The sequence below is a fragment of the Panthera uncia genome (genome assembly GCF_023721935.1).
Source record: "Panthera uncia isolate 11264 chromosome B3 unlocalized genomic scaffold, Puncia_PCG_1.0 HiC_scaffold_1, whole genome shotgun sequence".
In the NCBI taxonomy this organism is placed as follows: Eukaryota; Metazoa; Chordata; class Mammalia; order Carnivora; family Felidae; genus Panthera; species Panthera uncia.
Genome location: NW_026057582.1, coordinates 95,470,584 through 95,497,336, shown reverse-complemented (window position 1 = coordinate 95,497,336; position 26,753 = coordinate 95,470,584).

Genomic DNA, 26,753 nt, shown 5'->3' with positions numbered 1-26,753 from the left:
CAGTATGTTACTCAATGAGAGCTGTGCTAGGAGTAAGCTCTCTTCCAATGAAGAAGGTGATAGATGTCTTGTTCTTTCTCACTTAAAGTAATCCTGCATGGTTTTTCACCTTAAAAAGCTTACTTTGTGGGGATGCCTGGGTGGCTCAGTCAGTTTACCGTCCAACTTTGGCTCAGGTTGTGAGCTCACAGACTGTGAGTTTGAGCCCTGTGTCAGGCTCTGTGCTGACAGCTCAGAACCTGGAGCCTGCTTTGGATTCTGTGTCTCCCTCTCTTTCTGCTCTTCCCCAGCTTGTATAATGTTTCTATCTGAAAAAAATAAACAAAAAAAAATAAAAAACCAAAAAAACCTAAAAATACTTACTTTGTGGGAAAGGAGGATGCCCTGTATCTACCTTTATAGTTCCAGGGACCTTAGCAATAGTGCATACTAAATGTCTCTCACACAGAAAACCATAAGGACAACCTTAAATGTAACTAATTCATAGAGTGATAGAATGGAATTCTTTAATTAAAAACAACAACAACACAAAATCAGCTTCCATAACAGAGACTCGTACAAATTCTAAAAAATGTTTGTGTGCCCACATAACCTTCTAACTTTGAATATGTCACAAATTTCCTGAGGAAGAAGTAAGGGAGTAGTCATAACAAAAGGCTCTCAGTGAAATTCTTTCACAAGTGCAATTTTAGAAAAGAATCTGGTTATGTTGAATCTTGCCATGAGACTTTTGGTAAAGAGATAAAGTAGAGAACCCTGAACTAATTAGAACATGTCATACACTGATCAGCCTCTAAAGTAAACCTGAACCTCTTGATTGACTTCATTAATGCAGGACTTGAAATGGATTATTGTTTTAGTTTTCTTAATTTTTTCCTCTTACCATGAAATGCAAGGAGATATGACCAGGGTCATGTATTCAGCTTCTTCTCTCCAGCTCAAATAGAATATTCAGAGCAGAGGCAGATTTAGGTCTAATTGGGTTATACCACATTCTAAACAGGGTTCCTCACATTATCTGATGTATCAAGGACTGATTGAATTCCAAGCCTTTAAAAAAAAAATTTAAATGTTTATTTCTGAGAGCACAAGCAGGAGAGTGGGGGCGGGGAGAGAGAGAGAGAGAGAGAGAGAGAGAGAGAGAGAGAGAGAGAGAAAGAGAAGAAGAAGAAGAAGGAGGAGGAGGAGGAGGAGGAGGAGGAGGAGGGAGGGAGGGAGGGAGGATTTGAAGTGGGCTCTGTGCTGATAGCAAAGAGCCTGTTGTAGGGCTAAAACTGACAAACTGTGAGATCATGACCTGATCGGAAGTCAGATGCTTAACTATCTGAGCCACCCAAGTGCCCCTCTAAGCCTCTTATTAGAGGAATCTTGAAACATGTTTTGATCTGGCTAGTTCCAGTCTTGGGTGAATGCGTTAAGATTAAATTCTGGTCACATGGGATTAGAAGAGATCTACTGAGTCCCAGTTAAGTGAACATTAAATCTTCCATAGGAATACCTCCATTGTGCTATTCATCTGAGTTACTTTTTATGTTACTAAAAAGTCTAGCTCATAGTTGGGGGTGCTGTATAGAATATAAGAGGAAGGCAAAGGATGGCTCCTCAACAGATAAATAGTGCTGTATACTTGTGCAGCTGATACCTCATAGGTAGCTTTTTTTTTCTTCCGCTTTGCTCATTGTGCCCGATATTTTTGACATAATGAAAAATTCTAATCCAAAGCTTCTCATGTTTATCTCCATTTGTTAGATAAGGAATCTGAAGCTCTTTGAGTAACTGAGTCACACAGATAGGCAGTGCTAAGATAAAGAACTTAAAGGTATTTGTAGAAAGCCAACAATGTTGCTGTAAGAAAGCAAACCTGTGCTCAGGTCACTTTTCATGGATAGTCAACTGAACCATAGGTATCCTTGGGATAGGAAGCAACTCTGAATATCAGTCAACATATTAGAATGGACATACATTGAACAATGGTGATAGAAGTGTTGCTCTTTTCCATCATGTTAAGAGGAGCCCAAGTAATAATAATGACTAACACGTAAATAGTGTTTACCATGTGCCAGTGTTCTAAGTGCTTTAGACATATTATTTCATTTAATCCTCATAACAATTTTGAGATAGATGATATTGTTACTCTAATTTTACAAGAAACAGAAACAAAAACAATCCTGGATCAGGGAGAGATGGGTTTTTGTTTGTTGTTAACCAAACCATGATTGATAGAGAAGAATCCAATGGGGTCCACTAATGAAGACACTTCACTTTTGGTGAAAATAAGTCCAATTTTCTGAAAAACAAATAAATGAAAAACAAGTGGAACAAAAACATCCTGAGAATGTTACCTAAGAATGAGACACTGAGAAATTGGCTAGTGAATGTTTCAGATACACTCAATGAAGGAGAGAGAAACATGGACCATGGGATAGAGGAGGGCTGCAAGGCTGTGAAAACCACAAAGGCCCCAGGATAGAGCAATGAGACAACTGCAAGTCAGTGAAGAATGACCTAAAGCCCAGGGAAGGAATATATGAGAATCAGTCAGAGAAGGATCTTCTCTGAAAAGTGATTAAGGCAGAACCCATTGGCATTAAGAGGACTAGAGAGCATCTATTTCATGCATCCTAGAAAAAGGCACAGCTTGGAGAGAGACCTGGGAAGGACTGGGAAAACATGAGCATCCTGTATAATCCTTCAGGGATGCTATTCTGATTTTTCCTCGAACAAAATTCTAAACAATTACATTACTATTTAATGAACAGGATAAAGTAGAAAGGGGAAAAAGGGACATTTCCCCCCAGAAATTTTACATGTTCAAGATAGTTTTGACAAGGTATATACATTTTTTTTTAAATTCCTAAAATTGTTTCCTCAACAACGTTTTTTGCCTTTCTTGGTGTTTTTGGGTTATCCATTATCTGTGATGAAGTGCAAGACAATTTAGCTTTTTGGTTTTTTGTTTTTTTTTTAAATATGGCAAAGTTAAGTACAACATAGTCGACAATTTTACCTCTCGAGAGGTATATAGCTCAGTGGCATTAGATGCAATCACATTGTTGTATAACCATAACCACCATTCATTTCCATATAGTCTATCCTTAGCAAGAGAAATCACTTGACTGCTATTGTATCTATCTTCTTTGCCTTCATCCTGTTATCACTTGAAAAGTAGGATTGTTTTCAAAGTGTTGGACTATTAAGAATAAATCTGCAGTGAACATACGTGTACAAGTCCTTGGACAAAGCTTTCATTTCTCTTGGGTAAATAACAGTGAAATTTCTGGGTTATATATTAAGTGTATATTTTGCTTTGTAAGAAATTGTCAAATTATTTTACAAACTGTTCTACTCTTCTACATTTTCACCAACAATGTGTGAAAATCCCACTTGTTCCATATCGTTGCCACAATTTGGTACTCAGTTGGATTAATTTTAGCCATTCCAGAGGATACATACTGGAACTCATGATTTCAATTTACATTTCCCTGATAACCAATGATGCTGAAGCATCTTTCATGTACTTACTGGCTGTTTTTACAACTTCTTTGATAAAATGTAAAGGTTCGTTATGTATTCTGATATGAGCTCTGTATCAGGTATATATTTATTACACATATTTTCCCCCCAGTTCCGGGATTGTCTTTCCATTTTCCTAATTATGTCTTTCAGAGGAGAGAAGATTTTAATATTGATGAAGTCAAATTTATCAGTTTTTTATTTATGGTTTCATGACTTTGTGTCTATTCTGATATTTTTGCTTTCCATCCACAAAGATTTCCTTCTACAAATTTTACAGTTTCATGTCTTATATTTAGATCTGTGATCGATTTTGAAATAGGTGATTCTGTTTTAAAAATAGGACAAGTCCCAAATTGCTAGAATACCTTTGTCAGAAACCAATTGACGATATGTAGGTGGTTCTCTCTGGACTATGGTGTTTCATTGATCTAAATGTTTGTTGGAACAATCCAATACTGACTTGATTACTGTAGCTTTGTAGTAAGTTTTGAAATAAGATAGTGTAGAACTTTGAACTTCTGGAGTTTTTTTTTTTTTAAAGGTTTTAAAAATCTGTATCTTGACACCATTGAGCCATCTAATCAATAACCATGGTCTGTCTCCTAACTTATTCAGGGCTTCATTAACTTTGAACAATATTTTGTGGTTTTCATTGCAGAGGTCTTGCACATATTTTGTTAATGTATCCCTAATGGTTTCATGCTTTGTTGATACTACCATATAAGGGATCCAAAAAAATTATTCCTGACTGTTAATTGGTACCATATGGAAACACAATAGATTTTGGATTATTGATCTTGAATTCATTCTTGCTAAACTCTTAAATTCTAGTGAGGCTTTTGCACAAGTTTTGTTTTTGTTTTTGTTTTTAGGGTTTTCTATTTATATGACAATCTCATCTGCAAACAAGTTAGATTTTTTCCTTTCCAATCTGACTTATTTATTGGTTTTCTTATTTACTTACTTATTTAATGTTATATTACACTGGCTAGACCTAAAATACAATGTTAAATAGAAGTAGTAAGAGTGGACATCCTTGATTCAATTGCACGGAAAGCATTCAGGGTTTTTAATTTTTTTATGTTATTTATATATTTTGGATATTAACCACCAATCAGATGTATCATTTGTAGATAGCTTTACTCATTTAGTAGGTTGCTTTCTTAACGTCGATGGTTTCCTTTGCTTTGCAAAAGCTCTTGATTTTGATATGGTCCCAATATTTATTTTTGCTTTTGTTTTCTTAACCTTAGGAGACAAATGGAGAAAAATGTTGATATGACTGATGTCAGAAAAATTATTCCCTATATTCTCTTCTAGGATTTTCATGGTTTCAGGTCTCATATTTAGGTCCTTAAACAATTTTGAGATTATTTTTGTGTGTGGTGTGAGAAAGTAGTCCAGTTGCATTCTTTTACATGTAGTTGTCTAGTTTTCCCAGCCCCATTTATTGAAGAGACTGCCTTTTTCCCATTTCATGTTCTTGCCTCCTTTGTTGAAGGTTAATTGCCCATGTAAGCAAGGATTTATTCCGGGCTCTGTATTTTGTTCCATTGATCCATGTGTCTATGTCTGTGCCAGTACCATATTGTTGTGATTACTACAGCTTTGCAGTATATCTTGAAATATGGAATAGTGATAACTGCCAGCATTGTTTTTCTTTCTCCAGATAGCTTTGGCTATTTGAGGTCTTTTGTATTTCCATACAAATTTTAACATGCTAGTTTCGTGAAAAATTGTTGTTTGTAGGGAGTACATTAAGCTGTAGATTGCTTTGGGTAATGTGGACATTTTAACAGTCTATTTTTTTTTCTTTTTTGTTAGATGCCTTTATTGAAATGAATGTTTTTATCTACTCTTAGTGTGTTGAAATGTTTTTTTTCCATCTAGATATTACATTTTATCAAACTTTTTTTTTGCAGTGATTGAGATTAACTTTTTCTGTCCACTGAAGTTACTAAGATGGTAAATGACATTAATAGACAGTTTTTAAGGGGGGGAGCACAAGTGAGCAAGGGGCAGAGAGAATCCAGGGGTGGGAAGGCAGAGGGGGAGAGAGAGAAGTGGGGTTCACCTGGAACAGGGCACGAGCTCACCAATTGTGAGATCATGACTTGAGCTGAAGTTAGATGCTTAACAACTGAGCTCCCAGGTGCCCTACCTTAATACTTTTTTTAATGTTAAACCAACCTCCTGTATCTGATAATCCTTACTTGCTCATGATTTATTATCTTTTAACATATTGTTGCATGGTATTTGCTAATTTAAGGAATTTTTTAACTATATTCATGAGAGATGTAAACGTTTTTTTCTTTTCAATGTCTTTGACTAGTAATAGAGTAATGCTGGTCACATAAAATGAGTTGGGAGTTGTTTGTTCATTCTGTGTAATTAGTAAGATTTTATTTTATCTATTGACCAGTGAAGCTACCTGATCTGGTGTTAAACTTTTTTTTTCTCTCTCTCTGTCTCTCTCTCTCTCTCTCTCTTTTTGGAAGGGAGGAGGGTTTTTAATGAGGATTCAATTCAAGTTTTGTATGTCTGGATCAGTTTTGCTAATTGATGCCTTTCAAAAAAATTATCATTTAATCTAAATTGCTGAATTTATTTGCATGGCATTTTAAGTGATATTCTCCTAATATCTTTTTAATATCTGGATGATCTGTAGTAATCTTGCTTTAATTAGTAATACTGGTAACATGCTCTTTAATTATTTTCTCAGGTTGGCTAAAAATCTATCATTTTGTTCAATCTATCCTGAAGCCCAGCTTTTGATTTAATTAATTGACAAAGTTCTTCTGTTTTCTAGTTTACTGATTTCTGTGCTCTATTTGATTTATTTTACTTAATTGGAATATAATATCTTTTTGTTTTTTTATCTTACTAGGTGGAAGATGGTACTTTTGATTTTAGAACCTTCCTAACATAAGTATTTATTTATTTATTTATTTATTTAATGTTTATTTTTGAAAGAGAACACGTGCATAAGCAGGGGAGGGGAAGAGAGAGATGAGAAAAGATGATCCTAAGTGGGCTCCGTGCTGACAGCATTGAGGCCGATGTGGGACTAGAACTCAGTAACCATGAGATGAGGACCTGAGCTGGTCAGATGCTCAACTGACTGAACCACCCAGGTGCCCCCTAACATAAATATTTAAAGCCATAACTTCCTTGTAAACACTGACTTAGCTGCCTCCCATAAATTTGATATGCTGTATTTTTATCTTGATTCATTTAAAATTATCTTCTCTTTATCTTTTGAGCTATTCTCTAACTCACAAGTTATTTAAAACTTAATTTCTAAATATTTGTGAATTTCCCAGATACCGTTAAAATGATTTCTAATTCAGTACTGTTGTAAACAGAACGTTTCACACAATTTTACTCCCTTTAGATTTATTGAAATTTGTTTCATGTCCCAGGATATTTTATATGCTGGTGTATGTTTCGTGTATATTCCATTCTTTTTGAGTAAAGTGTATGTGTAATTGTCATTTAGGTCATGGTTCATAACATTGTTCATATTTTATTCTTCTGTGCTGACTTGCTGTCCAATTGTTCTATTGATTGCTAACAATTGTTGAATCTACAACTCTAATTATAGATGGTCACTTTCTCCTTGAAGTTCTGTCAGTTTTGATTCATTTATTTTGAAATTCTTGTAGTGAGTGCATGACGTTTGAGGATTATCAAGGCTTTTTGTTGAAATTTCCTACTTTATCCATCATCATATTTCTTTATTTAGAGTCTACTTGTTCTGACATGGCTACTCCAGCTTTCATATGATTAATTTTTGCATGAAATATTTTTTCATCTTTCTACTTTTAAACTTTCTATGTCATACTTAAAGTGCGTTTCTTGTAGACCATTTACAGTTGGGTCTCTTTTATCAAGTCTGACAATCTCTGCCTCTTAAATGGAAGGTTTAGAATATTTATAGCTCTCTAAATGTTTATCTCTATGGTTAGGCTTGAATCTACTGTACAGGCTATTTGTTTTCTGCTTGTCTCATTTGTTCTTTGACCTCTTTTCCCTCTTTCCTGTTGTCTTTTGTATTAACTATTTTTCAGAATACTACTTTATTTTATTTCCACTATTGAATTACTAACCATGTCTCTCTATCTCCCTCTTTTTTTTAGTGGTTGCCATAGGTTTAGAATATTCCACAGTAACCTTTTCACAGGAGAATGTCAAAAATATTAAAACAACATTCTATCACTTGATATATAACAATCTTGGAAAAAATTTTTCCTTTGCTCCATCCCATCTTTTGTAGTATTGTCATAAATTTTACTACTACATCCTTTGTAAACTCCACATACATTATAATTTGTGTTTTAAATGCTGAATTCTCTGCTAAAGAAATTAAGACATGATAACATAGTTGATAGTTAACAAACATAACATTTATTATTTATGGTTGTCTTTCTTTTTAAAAAAATTTTTTTTATAAAGAAAATTTTAAGTTTATTTTGAGACAGAGAGCATGGGGGAGGGTCAGAGAGAGAGCAAATCCCAAGCAGTCTCCACACTGAGAGCACACAGCCGGAGGCAGGGCTAGAACTAAGGAACTGTGGGATCATGACCTGAACTGAAATCAAGAGTCAAATGCTTAACCACTGAGCCACCCAGGTGCTCATCTTTTTTGTTTTTTCTGAAGAAAGGGCTTTACTAATTTATGTACTGAATGTATGCTGGTGAAAGCTTTTCTCACGTCTTGTCTGGAAGTCTTGATTTTTTTGCATTCATTTAAAATGAATGTGTGTGTTGTTGAACATGGTAATCTAAGTGTGTGGTTGCTCTTTTTTCCTTTAGCACCTTAACAATATTGCATTATTTTATTGGTGGAATGGTTTTTGAAATGTGGTATTTCTTCATTATTATGTATTCCACCCTATATGTTTTTACAGTTCTCTTTATTACTTTCATGAATTTGATTATGATAAGCTTTGGTATTGTTTCTGAATGTTTGTTTATTTTTAAGAGAAAGCGTGACCTCATGTGCATGACTGGGGGATGGGCAAAAGGTGATGGGGACAGAGTATTTGAAGCAGGCTATGTGCTGACATCAGACAGCCTGATGCAGGGCTTGAACTCAGGAACTGCAAAATCATGACCTAAGCTGAAGTCCCATACTTAAACAACTGAGCCATGCAGGTGCCCCTGGTATTGTTTCTTCAGAATCTGACCTGAGTTTTATTGAGTTTCTTGAATATGTGAATTTATAGTTCTCATCAAATTTAGAAAATCTGACCATTGAAAAAATCATTTTCCCCTCTTTTCCTTCTGTGGCTCTAGTTACATGCGTGTATATATTACATTGCTTGATAAGTTCTCACAGGTCATTGAGGCTCCATTATTTTTTCAGTCTTTTTTGGTAACTCCTTTTGGATAATTTCTATTACTATATTTTCAAGTTTACTAATACTTTCTTAAGCAATCTTCAGTCTATTGTTACCCAAATGTAATGAAATGATGGTTTCAAGTATTATAATTTTAATTTCTAGAAGTTTGTTTTGGATGTTGTGCATATCTTCCATTTCTTTTCTTACCATGTTGGTTTTCTTTTAAATCCATAGTCATCTTTGTGCCAGATATACTCATGGTACTTTATATTTACCTTTCTACAATATCCAGCACTATTTAAATTACTCTATTTAAAACCTTGTCTTTGATAGTTATGAGGACAGTGAACAAGTCTGTCTTGTTCTCAGATACCCTCAGAATTTAGCAGTGTTGAAAACAGATTAAATTCAGTAAATATTCATTGAAAGAATGAATGACTTTAAAGACATTTTATTTTCTACTCCTCAAATCCTCACCCTGTGGTCACATGAAAATTTCAGCTATGGCATAAAGCTGCCAGAAGGTCTGAGAAATAAGGTTCATGGATAAATGAATGATTCATCTAAAAGATGAGAATGAGAAATTGTCTTAACATTTGGGGCAGAAATTGTTACTGTTGGGGGACAAGTTTGTAGGAGAATAGGGCTACAAAGGAGAGCCAAGTATTTCTTTCTGGAAATTAACTGGAATCTAGCATTGTGGGAACATAAAGAAAAGGAAGAGAGAAAAGACAGGATGCAACACTTGTGTGGGTTGGAGTTTGACTGGAAAACAAGCCAAGAGAGGTTTTAAGAACAAAGATGGTTAATACAAATTTTTAAGAGTTGAGTTTGTTTCAATATAAATCCCATCTGTTCACACAGAAGAGACTTACCTAAGTGATGTGTGCACAGGCTGTATCTGAGAAAGAGGATATGAAAACTTAATAGTAATCAATTGAAGGAACAGAGTCTCATGTCTAGAAAGTGTAACTGGGACTAAGTATAACATACATAATACAGCAAGATAATTGATAAATTAAGCTAGTTCAGTGAGAGTTTAGAGCAGAGGTAACAAGAATATAAACCCTTCCTGCTCTCCTAGGAATTTGCAAAAATATTGGCACATCATAAGACTTTGGCACAAACTTTCACTTTTATATTACTACAATCTTACCTTGATTTTAAGAGACCTGGTAACTTCAGGCAATATTTGAGTCAAAAATAATGGGTCAGTATTAAGTGGGATTGCATTAAATGTCAGGTGACTGACTTTACAAATAGGTTACATAATCCTCTTAAAACCCCTGTGAGGGAAATGCTCTTAAAAATCTAATGTTAGTAATGAAGGCATAGATTTTAGGGAGACTGTCAATTATTTAAGGTCACACAGCTTGATAAGAGGATGCTAGTAGAGAATATTCTGGCATGTGTAAAAAAGACAGGTGGTTGAAGTAGTAGGAAAAAAGGCAGTAAAATGCAAAACTACAATTCTTCACTCTGGCAAGATCCACAAGCCATTTTTTCTACTTCTAAAATACATGCACAGAAAATTCCCAAGGTTGCCATTATTTGATTTGTACCTGCCTTGCCCCCCAGATGCAGCCATCTTAGTGAGGCTGATGATATGGTAGCTAAAAGTACAGACACTAGAGCCAGAGACTTGTAGATTTGAATCTTGGCTCTGTCACTTTGGCTGCAAGAAGGTTGTACATCCCTTTCAACTTGTGAACCTGTTGCTTCATATGTAAAATGGAGCACATTAATACTAATGTTGGCTGTTCTTGTCAAGATTAAACAAGACATAGAGTATAAAGAGTTTAGCATTGTGACTAGCACATAGTCAGCTCTGCATTTGTAGTTGTGGTTATATCTCTCCTGCTACTTTCTAACTTGATAGGTGGATTAAATAAGTTTGAGAGGAGAACAACACTTACTCAGCACCTACAGTGAGTTAGGCATCCTTTTAGACAATTGGTGTACATTATTTGTTACTCAAGCTCTGTCCTTTGTTCCCTATAAACTACATTTTGCAGTGGAGGCATTTTGAGGCTAAGGAGGAAAAAGAATATATCCAAATAGACTGATCCCTTATAACCTGTGAGGTTAGCTATTAACCCAATTTTTCAGAGGAAAAAACTGAGGCTGAAAGAAGTGAAATGCATTTATATATCTGTATACTCAGTCAACAAAGGTGGATTTAATGTACATTTGTACCAAAAGTTCTCTAACTCCTATCCCACTATTACATGTTGGTTTCCTTAGGCTATATCCACGTTTATGGGAGGGATAAATCTGAGCACCTTTGGAAGATTAGTAAGTGGCTAGAAAGAAGGTATTTTTGCATTAGACATTCTACATGAAGATTTTATGTCTAAAGGAGGAAGGAGTTCAAACAGGACTTCTTGGGAGAAAATCTTACAAAAGAAAATATGTTGTTTGTTCTCAAGTATAGCCCAGGTTGGATGCCCAGGGACAAACCACCTGTGATAATGAAGGTGTTTGAGTTCACAGTTGAACTAACACAACCCCGGACTGAGGAGGTTGACCTACTTGTACATCTACGTGTGGAGTAGATGTAGGTGAAATGTAGATGAAAAGATGACTGATGGAAGTACAGGCTTTAAACTTACCTGAACAGAATATCATTCTTCTGGAGAATGTTGCCAGCATTAGTGCCATATTATACTTCCTGGGTTTGTGGGTACTGAAATTCACTAGGAGAAAGGCAGGAACTTGGTGATATTGGAAGAAGTTTTGTTTGCCATGCTATAAGGGGCCACTTCAGATAGAATGCTTAAGTGTGTGAGAGGCTAGTTTGGTTGGCATAGTGGCCATTGTGGTTGATGCCCTGATAATATTTGTACCCCTTGCTAATGAAATTTGGAGAATTCTCCTCAGCTCTAGTGGAAGCCTTGATTGATAAAAAAATATTTTCATTCCTTTTGTCAATGATTGGTTCAGAAAATGACATCTAACTTGATGAGATGCAAGAAAACCTATCCCAAGCCTTTGGGGGAAAGTTTTCTTCTTCAGAGGGTCTCATGAGAAATTAGTCTTTCTTTGGCTCAAAAGTAAATAAGGAAACTATAGCCTTAACCTGTTATTGACTTAGAACTACAAAAAAAAAAAAAAAAAAAAAACAACAACCCAGAAATAAGATGAAGCTGTGCATGGAAATGGAGAAATAGAAAGCATACAGGTCTTGGATAATGAGGTCAGATGAACTGGTCTTGAACCTGTTCTACTTCTGTAGTGAAGTTTTGTTTTGTTTTGTTTTGTTTTGTTTTGTTTTTTTTGTAAGCTAATGTTAGGTGAATTTTTATTTCAGCTAAAATCATCCTTATTTGGATAACAAAATTGGACAAAAACTTTCCAATTCTGCTTTTGCCATTTAGGTATCAGTCAGCTTGTGCTCAACACATAGACATAGGAGTAGAAGAAAGACCTAAAATATTTCTACTAAATTAGTAGAGGTGTTGAGCTTGGAACAGATTAAGAGATAAGATGGAAGTATAAAAGGATGTTTATCCTTGAGATTAAGATTGCATGCTGAGGGAATGACAGTTGATCAAATTATTTACTAGGTAAATGTTGAGACTTGGTTATTAACTGAAAATGAGGGATGGGATTCAGAAAACTTAAGGAGGATGGTAAATGTTTTAACAACTGCTATTTGGGATGGGAAAGGAATCCATGGAAAATAAGTACTGAGAAGCACTGAGGGCCCAGCTGAAGTTGGAGATCATAAATTTGTAATGGAGATAATCAGTTTGTTTATGAAGCTCTCTCCAGCAGAGCTGTGTAAGCATGAAACATAAGAACAGTAAAAGGACAGTGGGGATACTGCAAATTGGGGATTAAATGAGCAGGTGCAGTTCAAGAACTAGGGCCAAAAGAGTCAGAAGTTCCAAAAATAAAGTAAGCCTTATCTTTCTTTTTAAAATAATTGACATTCTTCAGCATTTATTAAAAGTTTTGGAAAGTAGAATCTCATATGATAGAATGATATTGTGAGGCAGGTTATTAATCCTAGTTTACTGATGAGGACTTGGGGATCAAATTCACTTATTGATTCATCTTAGTCATTTTTTAAATGCCTTAAATAATGTTAGGTGTATGGCAGATTTGACTTTAGGTACTAAAAATTCAGACATGCAGGTTACAGACCCTACCCTCAAAATGTTCACTCTTTGCTAATAATACAGACAATGTGGTTTAAAAATAAACACAATACACTACACAAGAAGCCATAACTGGATCTATGGAAACATAAAGAAGGTCCCTTCACCCAGACTATGGATTTAGAGAAGTTTGCCCTGGCAGGGTAAGGTGTGAGTGAGGTTTGAATGAAGAGTGTGAATTAGCTAGGAAGAAAGGATAGAGAAAAGGGATTCTGTTTGAAGGAGCTGCAGGTTTAAAGGTATGCACTTAAAGAAGAGACAGATGCATTCTTAGAAACATAGCAGTTTTGTGTAACTGGAGGGCACAGTGCAAGAGGATACAGATACAACAAGGGAGTATTTGGGAACTGATCATTATTTGAATGTTCCCCCCACGATACCATACTCAATACCTTAAAGGAATCCTCACAGTTTGGTTGTCTCTGAGAGAAGTTACACTGGTATAACTAAAAATGGAAAAATGACCAACTTTTGCAAAGATGGCTATTATAAATGAAGACCCATTATTGTTACTAACCCATCTGTTCATTCAGGACCTTCAGTCTTGTAAGAACATCTTGGGACTTACAGGAATTCTTTTCATAACAGCTGGTGAACTATAATATCACAGAGACCTAGTGTTCTTGATCCAGCATCTTTGTGTCCCCTCTCAAATCCACCTGAAGGGGTTTCAGTATTATTTGGGTTGGAACATAAGGATGCCATTGTCTATGCCCCAGGTGCCTTCTCCTGGTGTCCTCAGAGCCACTGTATTTTTTTTTTTTTTTTTTTTTGTACATAGTGGGAGGTAGGGTCTCCATGAAGATCGTTAAGTTCTCTGCTCTATGTCCTACTTTGTCATCTGGTCCCCAAGCAGCATCCCAGATAATGCCAGGTATAGTCCTTCAGCCACTCATGAGCCCTGAGTCCTCATCTCCTTGATATTTCAAACAATTTTCAAGGGCTGGATGGAGTAGCATCTCCCTTTCCAGGTCTACCCTAGTTTACCAAACTAGACAATAGCCCCAAACAAAGATCTTTTAAGCATACCATTGTATGGGAAGAGATCCCAGAGGAGTCTTTAAATCTCCTTTAGTTTTACATCAAATCAGGTTGTATTTGGCTCCACTGAGACACCTGGTACATTTCCTTTTCCTTTTTCATCTTCATCCACTACCCCTACATGTTTTCGCCCTTCCACACTCCTCTACTTCTGTCTTATCCTTTGATACTGAGAAATGCTATTCCCTGAGGGGACCTGCCTTCTCCACTGTAGATTCCCAGGAAGAGGAGGAGAGTTGTTTGTAGCAGCCTCTTCCAAAGCCTCTTGGAACTACTCTGTAAAGATGTTCTTGGTATCTTTTTCCCCTTGGTAAAAGCTGGTAAGAGTCTGTAGCCAGTTTTCTAATAGTCACCTATTACTTTATAGTGTTGCTTTATTATGTTCAAATGTCTAAGTCACTTAGAGTCCATAGTTCATATAATTGATAGTGTAAGGAACTCTAAAGAAAGCACCCCATCCACTCTCCCCTTCTATCCTCCCTCAGTTTATACATAAGAGAGTCTAAAAGGGTTCTTTGGGGATCTGGAATAGGAATGATGTGGGTCTCCTGACCCCCATACAAGTGTAGTTCGAATGCACAAGAAGCGGGGGACGTGTTTAAAGTTGGATCTGTACAGTAGCACCATTAAGATGTTTGTAAATTCATTACACAAATGAGAAAACAGAAACTGAGCCTCTTCAAATTCATATAGCCAGTTAGTAACAGAGCCATCTTGGATCTTATTCACAGCAGTTCTCTCTGACTTCATGAAAATTAGAGAAACTTTGACTTGAAACTAATAACCTGAGGTGCACACTACCCAAACACGTTGTGACAGATGAATGATATGCAACCACATTTATTTTTTGACCAATGTATTTCCTGAAATCCAGATCTGTTCCTATGAAATTGTTGAAAGAAAAATGAACTGTTAATTTATCCTCAAGCCTCAAAAAAATGCCATTGGAGAAAACCTTAATGAAAAACCATCAACTTGGCAGGAGGATATTTTATTTTTGAGAGCTCACCTATCTGTGCTGAAAGAACTTTGAGGCTATAGACAGTGCGGATATTTAAAGTTTATCATCTCCATTTTCTCGCCGGAGCTGAGAAGTTTTCTCTGATGAGATCTGGCTGTATCTTCTATGACAGGCTGATTGACATGACTACTTATAAATAAGAATTTTTGTAGTTTTTAATTTTCAAGGAAAATTAGATCTGTTCTTCATGATGGGGGAGTGTGTGAATATATCCATCAGCACTCCATATAGGAAGGAGAATCTTTGACTTTATATAAACAGTGTGTTATAATAGAAGTGACCTTTTCCCTATACCGCTATGTAGATACTTAACTGTGGGTAAATTTGAGGCTCTCAGGTCCTCTGGTTTCTGTTTTTAGAAACTAGGTAATCTCTGAGGTCCTTTCCAGCTTCAGGACATTAAGTCTCTTGCTTCTCTGTGATGTCACCTGACTGTAAACTGAGAATAGAAGATCCATCTTGTCTAGTTAGGGAATGCATACTTGCTTTAAAGAATAATAAGACAATGGATCCAAAAGCAAAAATCAACTGCTGGAACTCTACCAAAATAAAAAAGCCTTAGCTCAGTGAAGGAAACCAACACAGTGAAAAGGCAACCTACTGAATGGGTGAATATATTTGTAAAGGATATATCTGATAAGGGATTAATATCCAAAACATAAAAAAAAAACCTTAGACAACCAACACCATAAGAACAATCTGATTTAAAAAATGAGCAGAGGACCAAAATAGACAATTATCCAAAGAAGACCTAGACATGGCCAGCAGACATATGAAAAGACATTCACCATCACTAATCATGAGGGAAATGCAAATCAAGAACAAAATATGATAGCACCTTAAACCTGTCAGAATGGCTAAATTAAAAAAAGACAAGAAATAACATGTTGGCAAGGATGAGGAGAAAAAGCAACCTTTGTGCACTGTTGGTAGAAATGTAAGTTTCTCTAAGCACTGTGGAAAACAGTATGAAGGCTTCTCAAAAATAAACAAACAAACAAACAAACCACTACCATATTACCCACTAATTCTACTACTGGGTATTTACCCTCCCCCCTGAAAACACAAATTCAAAAAGATTCTTGCACCACTATATTTATTGCAGCATTATTTACAATAGCCAAGAAATGAAAGCAACCCAACTATTCATCAAGAGATGAATGGATAAAGAAGATGTGGTATACATATTTATCAGCCATAATAAAGAATGAGATCTTGCCATTTGCAACAACTTGGGTGGACATAAAGGGAATAATGCTAAGTGAAATAAGTCAGAGAAAGAGAAATACCATTTGATTTCATTCCTCTGTGGAATTTAAGAAACAACATAAAGAAAAAACAGACAAGAAGCCCCCTAGACTCTTGTTAAAAAATGTTTATTTATTTAGAAAGGGAAGGAGGGGCAGAGATGGGGGTGGGGTGGGGTGGTGGTGGTGGTGTGGAGGGAGAGAATCCCAAGCAGGCCATGCTGACCTATCCTTAGACTCTTAAGTACAGAAACCAACATGTGGTTGCCAAAGGAGAATTTTTTTTGGGGGGGGGTGGATAGATGAAATGGGATTAAGAAGTACAAACTTCCAGTTACAAAATAAATAAGTCACAGAGATGAAAAGTACAGCATAGTGAATGTTTGGTGACGGATGATTACTAAACTTCTCATGGTGGGCATTGAATAATGTATAGAATTGAATCATTATATACCTGAAATGAATATAACACTATTAATTATACTTAAAAATAAATGAGATAAATGATATAAAAGTTCTTAGAAAACTAAAAATCATGAAGCAAATGATAGGTATAATTATTACATAAGTACCCAGACTATTTTTTACTAAGTAGTAGCTGGCTGCTTAAGTAACAGAGTTCTTGTGAGAAGACATTATATAAGATGTGATTTTTTTTTGGAAGGAAAAGGACTAGAAGGGATTGTATTCTGCATAAAATCTATAAAACTATGAATTTTTATTTTACAAAATGATTCAAATTAGAGTGTACAGAAATAAATGTCATATTATACTCATGAGGTCAGTGGATTCCATGAGGCAAGACTCAGCTGGCAGAACTGTAGTCATAGGAAACCAAGTATATTCTGGGCTTCCAAAAGGAACAAAGAAGGAATTGTGTAGGGAGATGGCCAGTGTATATGTGAGAAGATAAAGGTTAATAGAATCTATGATAGAAGAAGCCATAGAGATCATCTGGTCAAAGGATCATAAAATCAAATATGTCTGGTGTTCAGTGGGTTACGTCAGTGAAACGGCACAGTGAGGACTATGTTGTAGTAATGGGGATGACTGCAACTCACCTCCAACTGACACATTCCTTATTGGGAATGTGGGACCCATGTTGATGATACTTGGAGAAAAACTGAAAAGAGGGATTTTTTAGGGTAAACTTTTTTTTTAAAGTTAATTTTTGAGAGAGAGAAAAAGAGGGTGATCATGAGATGGAGAGACAGAGGATCTGAAGGAGGCTCTGCCCTGACAGCAAAGAACCTGATGTGGGGCTTCAACTCAGAAGCCATGAGATCATGACCTGAGCTGAAGTCAGACACTCAACTGACAGAGCCACCCAGGTGCCCCTTTAGGGTAAAGTTTTCTAAAATCGGTAGACTGCGCTTTAAATGATCTTAGTGTATGATTTACTGATTTGGGGTCTCTGGTATAGACCAAACCTTATCATTTAAAATAACCAGAGCATAAGAGACTTAAAAACTGAGAACAAACTGAGGGTTGATGGGGGGGGGGGGGGGGGGGGGGGAGGGTAGGTGATGGGTATTGAAGAGGGCATCTTTTGGGATGAGCACTGGGTGTTGTATGGAAACCAATCTGACAATAAATTTCATATATTATAAATTAAATAAATAAATAAATAAATAACATAACATAACATAACTTTTTCATTCTATTATCCATCAAATATCTATTGACTACTTATGTGTTTAAAAACTTTGCTAGCTCTAGGGATACAAAGTAGATTCTAGTTCTGGGGGACTTAGTCATACAAGTGAGGATAATCATGTAATATGGGAGCTATTGTAACAGAAATGTGTCTAAGGTAAAGTGTGAGAAGACACATGGATATAATCCATTGTATTAGGTGTCCTATATTTTGTTACGAGTTTTGAAAAATTTTTTATTGTTGATATTTTAAGTAAGCAGTGTGCCGAACATGAGGCTTGAACTCATGACCCTGAGATCAAGAGTTGCATGCTCTACTGACTGAGCCAGCCAGGTGTCCTTTTCTCACAGGTTAGTGTGTGTGTGTGTGTGTGTGTGTGTGTGCGCGTGCGCATGCACGCGCGTGTGTGAGACTTTGCTAATACTTAGGGCAGTGATACAAAATTGCAATAAGCCTCTTTGAGAGACATTCCTAAGTTTCATCAGACATGATTATTTTTAAATGAAAATAACTTTATTCCTGCTGGGGAGAGGGAGGTTTTATCTATGGGAAAAATAATGTAGGAAAAGAACTTTGGAGAACCAGTTGTTAGAAATTTTGGCACAGATTTGATCAAATCATAATAATTAATACTTGTGAAATGCTTTACAATTGATAAGTACTTCTAAAGTGACAAAGACTTTGCAGATACTCCTAACTGGAGTATATTTGGAAATACTGGTAGCTGAGCCAGTGGGTGGTCCCAGCTGAGCTACATGGGAATAAATGTGTCTGATGTTATCCCAAGGGATATAAAAGAGATACATATATTTTTCCTTTTTTGACTCAATGAGAAAGGGGGAAACTGCTTCTTAACTTTTGGGGGAAAAGGAGAATAGAGGGACTAAAATGATCAACCCTGTAGGCTTTTTATTCCTTACTGGTTTTGTCCACAAGTGGGGGACAATTCTGAGAAAATCTAGATGCATTCAGTCTGTTTCCTTCTTTCATTGGAAGACAATTGACCTAAAATGCTTTATAAATTCAAGGTATACAACATGTTGATTGTAATATGATTGACATTGTAGCAACAATTAGCACCTCTATCTTGTCAAATAATTGTTTTTTTTAGTGGCTGGAATAATTAAGATCTAGTCTCTTACCAAGTTTGATTACAGTACAATATTTTGTATAGTCAAAATCCTGTGAATTAGACCTTTAAGTTACCTTCTTGAATTGACATTGGCTCAAGGGGGCTGGGAAGATGGTCAACCAAAAAACGGAACATTGACACAGAGTAGAACAAGGAACATTTTCTTGTTTCTTCTAAGAACTCGTAACTAGGGGCATCTGGGTGGCTCAGTCGTTTAAGTGTCCAACCTCAACTCAGGTCATGATCTTGCGGTTTGTTATCTCGAGCCTGTGTTGGGTCTGTGCTGACAGCTCAGAGCCTGGAGCCTGCTTCTGATTGTGTCTATCACTCTGCTCCTCCCCTGTTCATGCTATGTCTGTCTGTCTCTCTCTCAAAAGTAAACAAACATTAAAAAAATTAGGAATTTGTAACTTAAGGAGTGATGACATTGGGGACATGGAGTAGACAGCAACCTTGCAAACACTGGCGATTTCTGGGGATATACGGGTCATCAGGTAGCAGAAAACTGAGGTATTCTCACAAAGTTTACTGAGCAATGAAGACATTTGTGGAAGAGCAGGAAAGAAAAGTGATGGCAGATACCTTTAGGGTAAATAGTTGTTAGACCAGCCTATATGTCAAACACTCCCAGGCACTTCAAGAAACACTAGAAGCCATCAAGGGAGAAAATTTGAGATTACAGACACTCTACATAAACAAATGAGGGAAAAGGTAGGAAACTGGGCTTATTGGTCCCCCCCCCCCCCTTTAAAAAATGTATTTAGGAATGATTGACAGATTAGTTTGAAGTATGTAACACAATGATAAAATATTTGCATACATTGGAAAATGACTACCACAAGTCTAGTTACCATCTGTCAGCATATGAAGTTAAACTTTTTTATTCAGGATGAGCACCTTCAAGATGGATTCTTAGAAACTTTCAAATATGCAATATAATATTAATGACTATAGTCATAACTTACTTTATAACTGAAAGTCTGTACCTCCTGATTCCCTTCACCCATTTTGCCCAACCCATAACCTACCTCCTCTAAGGCAATCTGTTCTCTGTATCTGTAAGTCTGGGTTTAGTTGTGTGTGTTCATTTTTTTGACTGTTAGTTGGTCTGTTTTATTCCACATGCAAGTGAAATCATATGTGTTAGTCTTTGTCTCTGATGTGAATTAGCTTAATAGCCCAAGGTGTATCCATGTTGTTGCAAATGGCAAGATTCCCTTCTTTTTATGGCTGAATACTATTCCACTGTATATATACGTTACATTTTCTTTATGTGTTCATCCATTACTAGACATTAAAGATATTTCCATGGCTTGATAATTTTAAATAATGATGTAATGAACATAGAGCTGTTACTTAAGGATATTTTTGTTCCATACAAATTTTAGGAACAGTTTTTTCTATTTACATGAAAAATGTCATGGGAATTTTGATAGGGATTGCACTGAATCTGTATATTTCTGTGGGTAATATGGAAATATAATTACAATTCATCCAATCCATGAACATGGAATATCTTTATATATATTTGTAGCTTCTTCAATTTATTTCACCAGTGGTAGGTCTTTCACCTCCTTGGTTTTTAGGGTTTTCATTCTTTTTGATGCTATTGTTAATGAAATTGTTTTCTTCATTTCTTTGATAGTTCATTATTTGTATAAAAAATGCAACAGATTATTGTATATTGATTTTCCACTGTACAACTTTACTGAATTCTAAAAGTTTTGTGGTAGCTTTATAGTTTTCTGTTTATAAAATCATGTTGTTGGTGAATAGTCACAGTTTTACTTGTTACTTTTCTTTTTGGATGCATTTCTTTTTCTTACCTAACTGCTGTGGCTAGATTTTGAATACTATCTTGAATAAACATGGGCAAGTGAGCATCTTTGTCTTGTTCCTGATCTTAACTTTTCAAATTTAAATATGGTATTAACTGTGGCCTTTTCATAGATGGGCTTCATTATATTGAGGCATGTTTCCTTTATATCAACATTATTGAGAGTTTCTATCATAAATGGATGTTTAATTCTGTCAAATTATTTTTCTGCATCTACTGGGATAAGATTTTTTTATCCTTTATTTTGTTAATACGGTCTCATTTTGATTTTTGTGGATATTGAACCATCTTTGAATCCCTGGAATAAACCCACTTGACCATGGTATGATCCTTTTAATGTATTGTTGGATTGGTTTACTATTGGATTCCTGGAAATTTTTACATCTAGGTTCATCTGAAATAGTGACCTATAATTTTCTTTTTTGTGAGGTCTTCTTATATTGGTATCAGGGAAATGCTAATGTCAAAAAATGAATTTGGAAGCACTGTCTCCTCTTGAATTTTTTGGAAATTTGAGAAGGATATGTATTAAATGAATGTTTAGTAGAATTCACTAGTGAAGTTGTTTGGTCCTGGACTTAGGTTTGTTGGAAGGTGTTTGATTACTGGATGATCTTCTAACTGTAGTCTATTCAGATTTTTTTATTTCTTCATTATTCAGTCTTGAAAGATTATATCTTTCTAGGAATTTGTCCATTTCTTTTAGGTTGTCGAAGTTGTTTATATATAATGGTTCATTGTGGTCTCTTATGATCCTTTGTATTTGTGGTATCAGCTGGAACTTTGCTTTCTGTTGAGCCCACCCACTTCTTGGTAGATCCAGCTAAAGTTTCATCAATTGATCTTATCAAGGAACCAACTCTTAGTTTCATTATTTTTTTTCTTTAGTCCTTTTAGTCTCTATTGTATATAATTCTGCTCTAATATTTATTATTTCATTCTTTGACTAATTTCAGATTTTGTCTTTTTTTCTTCCTTTTTCTATACTTTTCTATCCTAAAAGGTAAAAAGCTGCATTGTTTGAGATTTTGTTTATTGCGGTAGGCCTGTATTGCTATGAACCTAGCACTTAAAACTGCTTCTTGTGCATGCCATAGATTGTGGATTGTCAGATTTTCATTTTCACATGTCTGGAGGTATTTCTTAATTTCTAGTTTGAGTTATTCATTGGCCCATTGATTATTCAGTAGAATGTCGCTCCATTTAAACATACCAGCATTTTCCAGCCTAATTGTTTTGTTTTGTTTTCAATCCATTCCCCTAGTCTGCCTTTTGGAGAATTTAGTTCATTTATGTTTAAAGTATTTATTTATACTTTATTGCTATGTTAAATGTTTTCTGGCTGTTTTGTAGCTCTCTGTTGTTCCTCTCTTGTTCTCTTCCCTAGTGGTTTACTTTATTGCTATGCTTAGATCCCATTCTCATTTTTTGTGTTTTTGCTATAGGTTTTTACCAGTAAGATTTTTTATGTATGTTTTCTTGTTACTAATTAGTGACTTTTACAGTAGCAATGAACTCCTTTAGTTTTTGCTTATTTGGTAATCTCTTTGTCTCCAATTCTGAATAATAAACTTGATGGGTAGAATATTACTGGTTATCAGTTTTATCCTTTCAGCCCTTTGAATATATCATGGCATTCCCTTTTGCTAAAAAGTCTTATGGGCTTTCTCTTGTAGTAATAAGTTGTTTTCTCTTGCTTTTGAGATGGTTTCTTTAACTTTTGATACTTGAATTATAATACGCCCTGGTGTGGTTTTCTTTGGGTTCATCTTATGGCAGCTCTGGGCTACTTGTATTTGGATGTCTGTTTCCTTCCCCAGTGTAGGGAAGTTTTCAGTCATTGTTTTTTTCAAGAAACCTTTCTATCTCTTCCTTCTGGGTCTCCTTCTTTTTTCTCTTCTATAATGGGACTTGTGCTTTATTTGTTGGTAACACATGGGTCCTTTAAGCTATTTTCTTTAAAAAGTTTTATTTTTTTGCTTTATGCTTCTCTGGGTAAGTACCACTGACTTGTCGTCCAGATCTCTGATCGTTTGTTCTGCTTCATCCGGTCTGTTGTGTATTTTTCAGTTTACTTACTGTGTTTTTCAGTTTTGTGACTTCTATTTAGTACTTCTTTGTTTTCTATCTCTTTGTTGAAGTTACCACTGTGTTCATTTTCAAGCAGTGTTTGGTGAGCATCTGTATGACCATTACTTTGAACTCTTTATCAGGTAGGTTACTTCACTTCAGTTTGTTAACTTTTTTCTGGGGCTTTATCTTGTTCTTTTGAGACATACTCCTGTTGCCTTATTTTGCTGGACTTTGTTTATTTCTATGTATTAGATGAAACACTTCTCTAATCTTGAAGGAGTGGCTGCATGCAAGATAAAACCTTATGGTCAACTTTGCCCTAGTTTGTGCTTATCTCTTGAAACTTTGTAATTGTCTAAGCAGCTGAATTTATTTATGATAAGTTCTGGTTATTGATATCTCAGAGTTTCAAAGGGAAGGGTCTCATTCAACACCTGATTTCAGTTGGATGGGAAGCCAGACCCTCAGGCAGTAAGTGGACTTTAATGTATACAAATATACACAGTTGTAGGGCTGCAATTGTAAACCCTTCTGCCCTTTAGGTCGGGTAATCAGGAGATGTTACCTTGGCAGTAGTTGGAAAAATCAGGGCTTCATATAAGTGTATAAGATCTTGTGGGGGAGCTGTAAGAAAGATGTAGTGAGCCTAAGCGAGAGTGCGAAAATGGCACCCCCCTGCCCATGTTCGCTTGGAGCACTTTTGCAGCCTATAGATATGTGGTTAATCTGAAGCCTGGCCCTCAGGCTGAAGCTGTAGGACAAGTAAATAGGTCTTCTTTTACAGATAGACATGGGTGTATTCAGTCTGTTGTTTGTGTCATGTCCGGGGTTGGGATTACTCTGCCGTGAACTATATCTGTAATTGTTGCAGTCCTGTGGTGCCTAGAAATGTAAACCCCACTGACCATCAAAGCCAAGTTTTCAAGGAGCATCCCCTATATGGCCTGCATGTTCCTGATAGCTTGAGTTGAACCACAGAAGAGTGCAGGCAGGGGTGGGATGCACCCTCTGGCAGTAGCAAGATAGTGCGAGAGCATAGTAATGGTGCCCACCACTGCCTCTGTCCTTGAATAGAGTCACAGCAGTCCGCTGCCTCTCCAGCATATGCTTTAGGATTAGTTGATGAATCTCCTTCACATATAGCCTCTTGCTATTTCCAAACTTCCAGTTCTGCCCTATGTTCTAGGATGAGTCTGTATATGAGCCCTTTAAGAGTAGATTCTCAGTTTCCTATAGCTCTTTGGGTCTGCTGCCTGTATGTCCTGTTGATTTTCAAAGTCATTTTGGGGGTTGTCTCTCCAGTGCAAGTTCCAAGAGTTGGGATACCTGATGTGGGGCTTGAACCCCTTGTTCCTCAGGGAGAAGCTCCATATTTGTGAGATCCCTTCTTGTTTTTTCATTTTTAAAAAAGTTTTTATTTAATTTGAGAGAACAAGGAAGGGAGGGGCAGAGAGAAAGTGAGAGAGAATCCCAAGCAGGCTCTATAGCATGAGCTCAGATACCAATGTGGGGCTTGAACCCAGGAAACCATGAGATCATGACCCGAGCTGAAATAAAGAGTTGGACATTTAAACAACTGAGCCACGCAGCTGCCCTTGTGAGATCCTTTCTGATGGTGGCTTGCTGTGCCAGATAAGTTTCTGCTGAGACTACATCTCTGCCTCTCTTACCCATCTCTGTGTAGACTATCTATCCTTTATTATGTAGAGATGCAGCTATCTTCCAGGTCTTTTTCAGAAGGAATTTCTCCATATGTAGCTATAGATCTGTTGTCTGTGAGGTGAGTTCAGTATCTTCTTATGCTGCAACCTTGAACAGCCTCCCTTGTAGTTGTAAATATCACTTCATTTATACTAATAAATGAAATATGGCCTAGTGACTTTTAGATTAAGTTAAATTTCTAGAGTATACTTGCTTTTTGCTCCTAGCACTTGGATACCAACACACAAAGTTGTTACATTTGTAATAAGACTACATAACTTCCTGATGCTATACTTTTCACGTTCTAGTGCAGATAGCAGAAACCCTATTCTATATAGTTGTGAGATGCTGCCTTGACTCATCATTTAGAAAATTAGGCTACCTGAATTGCACAGATGCACTAAGGTGCTGTTTTCTTAGATGACATTTCAGTATATTTTCCAGAATCACTTGGGACATTGTCTTCGGGCTGTGAACATTTGATAGTGCCATGTTGACATAATCCTGATATCACAAGATGCTGTGGGGTTAATCCAGGGTTTTGTAGTTAGGGTTGACATGGTAACTGTTGACAGGGGACAGCTTGACAAAGATCTATGAAGCTACTAAATTCTATAATACTTAAATGGTAAGAAGACAAATGATTTGGGGCTGGCATGTACTTATTTTCCCTTGGGAAAATTGGTATAATAAATAAAGACAGATACTAGGTCTATCCCCAAATGTCCTTGGAGACATTTCATTATCTTTCCCCCTTCCCTGCATTGCAATTTGTTGTTTCTATCTCAAATTTTTTAATTTGCACACTCATTTGTTGATTTTCCCTCTCCTGATCCCCATAGGAACATAAGTGTTAAAATTTGACCAGCCTTGACTGTCTTGCTTGACACTATATTCCTGTCAGAAGATGATGACTGGTAAATAGTAGAGACTCAAAAATATTTGTTAGAAAATCTGTAATTTGGATATCTTGTGGCAATATTTTAATAAAAAATTGATAAAATTTCATATTGGTATTATTTTCTGTAAAAAAAAAAACCCTTTATTTTGAACTGATTTCAGGAAGTTCAAGAAGTTCTATAGAGCTATCTTCCCCTATTTTACCATCTTACAGAAACAACAATTACTGAAACTGGCAATATTGATGCAATACTGATAGCAGTCGTATTGATGTAAAACTCATATACCTACTTTGTTCAAATCTCATAAGTTTAATGTCCTAAATTTTCCAGGAACCATTCTGGAATTTCACATTATTTTTCTTTATCAGATCTTCTTAGTTTATATCCTGTGACAGTCTTAAGGATTTTTTGTCTTTCATAACCTTGATATATTTGAGGAGTTCTGCTAAGTTATTTACAAAAAAAAATTAAGTTTATTTACTTTGAGACAGAGAGAGAAAGAGAAGGAGAGAAAGCAAGCAGGGGAGGGGCAGAGGGAGAGAGGGAGACAGAGAATTCCAAGCAGGTTCTGCACTGTCAGCACAGAGCCCAATGTGGGGCTCCAACTCATGAACCGTGAGATCATGACCTAAGCTGGAGGCAAGAGGCAAATGCTTAACTGACTGACCCACCCAGGTGCCCCTGCTAATTTATTTTAGAGAATATTTCCAGTTGGGTTTCCTAATATCTTAGGTTACATATCTTTGGCAAAAAAAACATGGAAGTAATGCCATGGTTTTCTCTTCCATCATTTTAGAGGTAACATAATGTTGACTGATGTCATTACTCTAATGTCAACTTCGATCATTTGGTTAAGGAAAAATGTGAAATTCAAGAACATTTCCTGGACAAATTAAGGACATAAAACTTACGAGATTTGAATAAGGTAGGTAGATTAGTTAGAAAGGAACTTTCTTTATCATAAAGTTAATGTTTCTTTTCCTGTATAAGTATGATGTTCTATGATAAGTATTGTAAGTATCATATAAGTTGGGTGTTTGTTTCAGACATAGCAAATTTGTTATTTCCCCTCACATTTTTGCCCAGTAATTATAACATCAATTAATGGTGCTCACCTG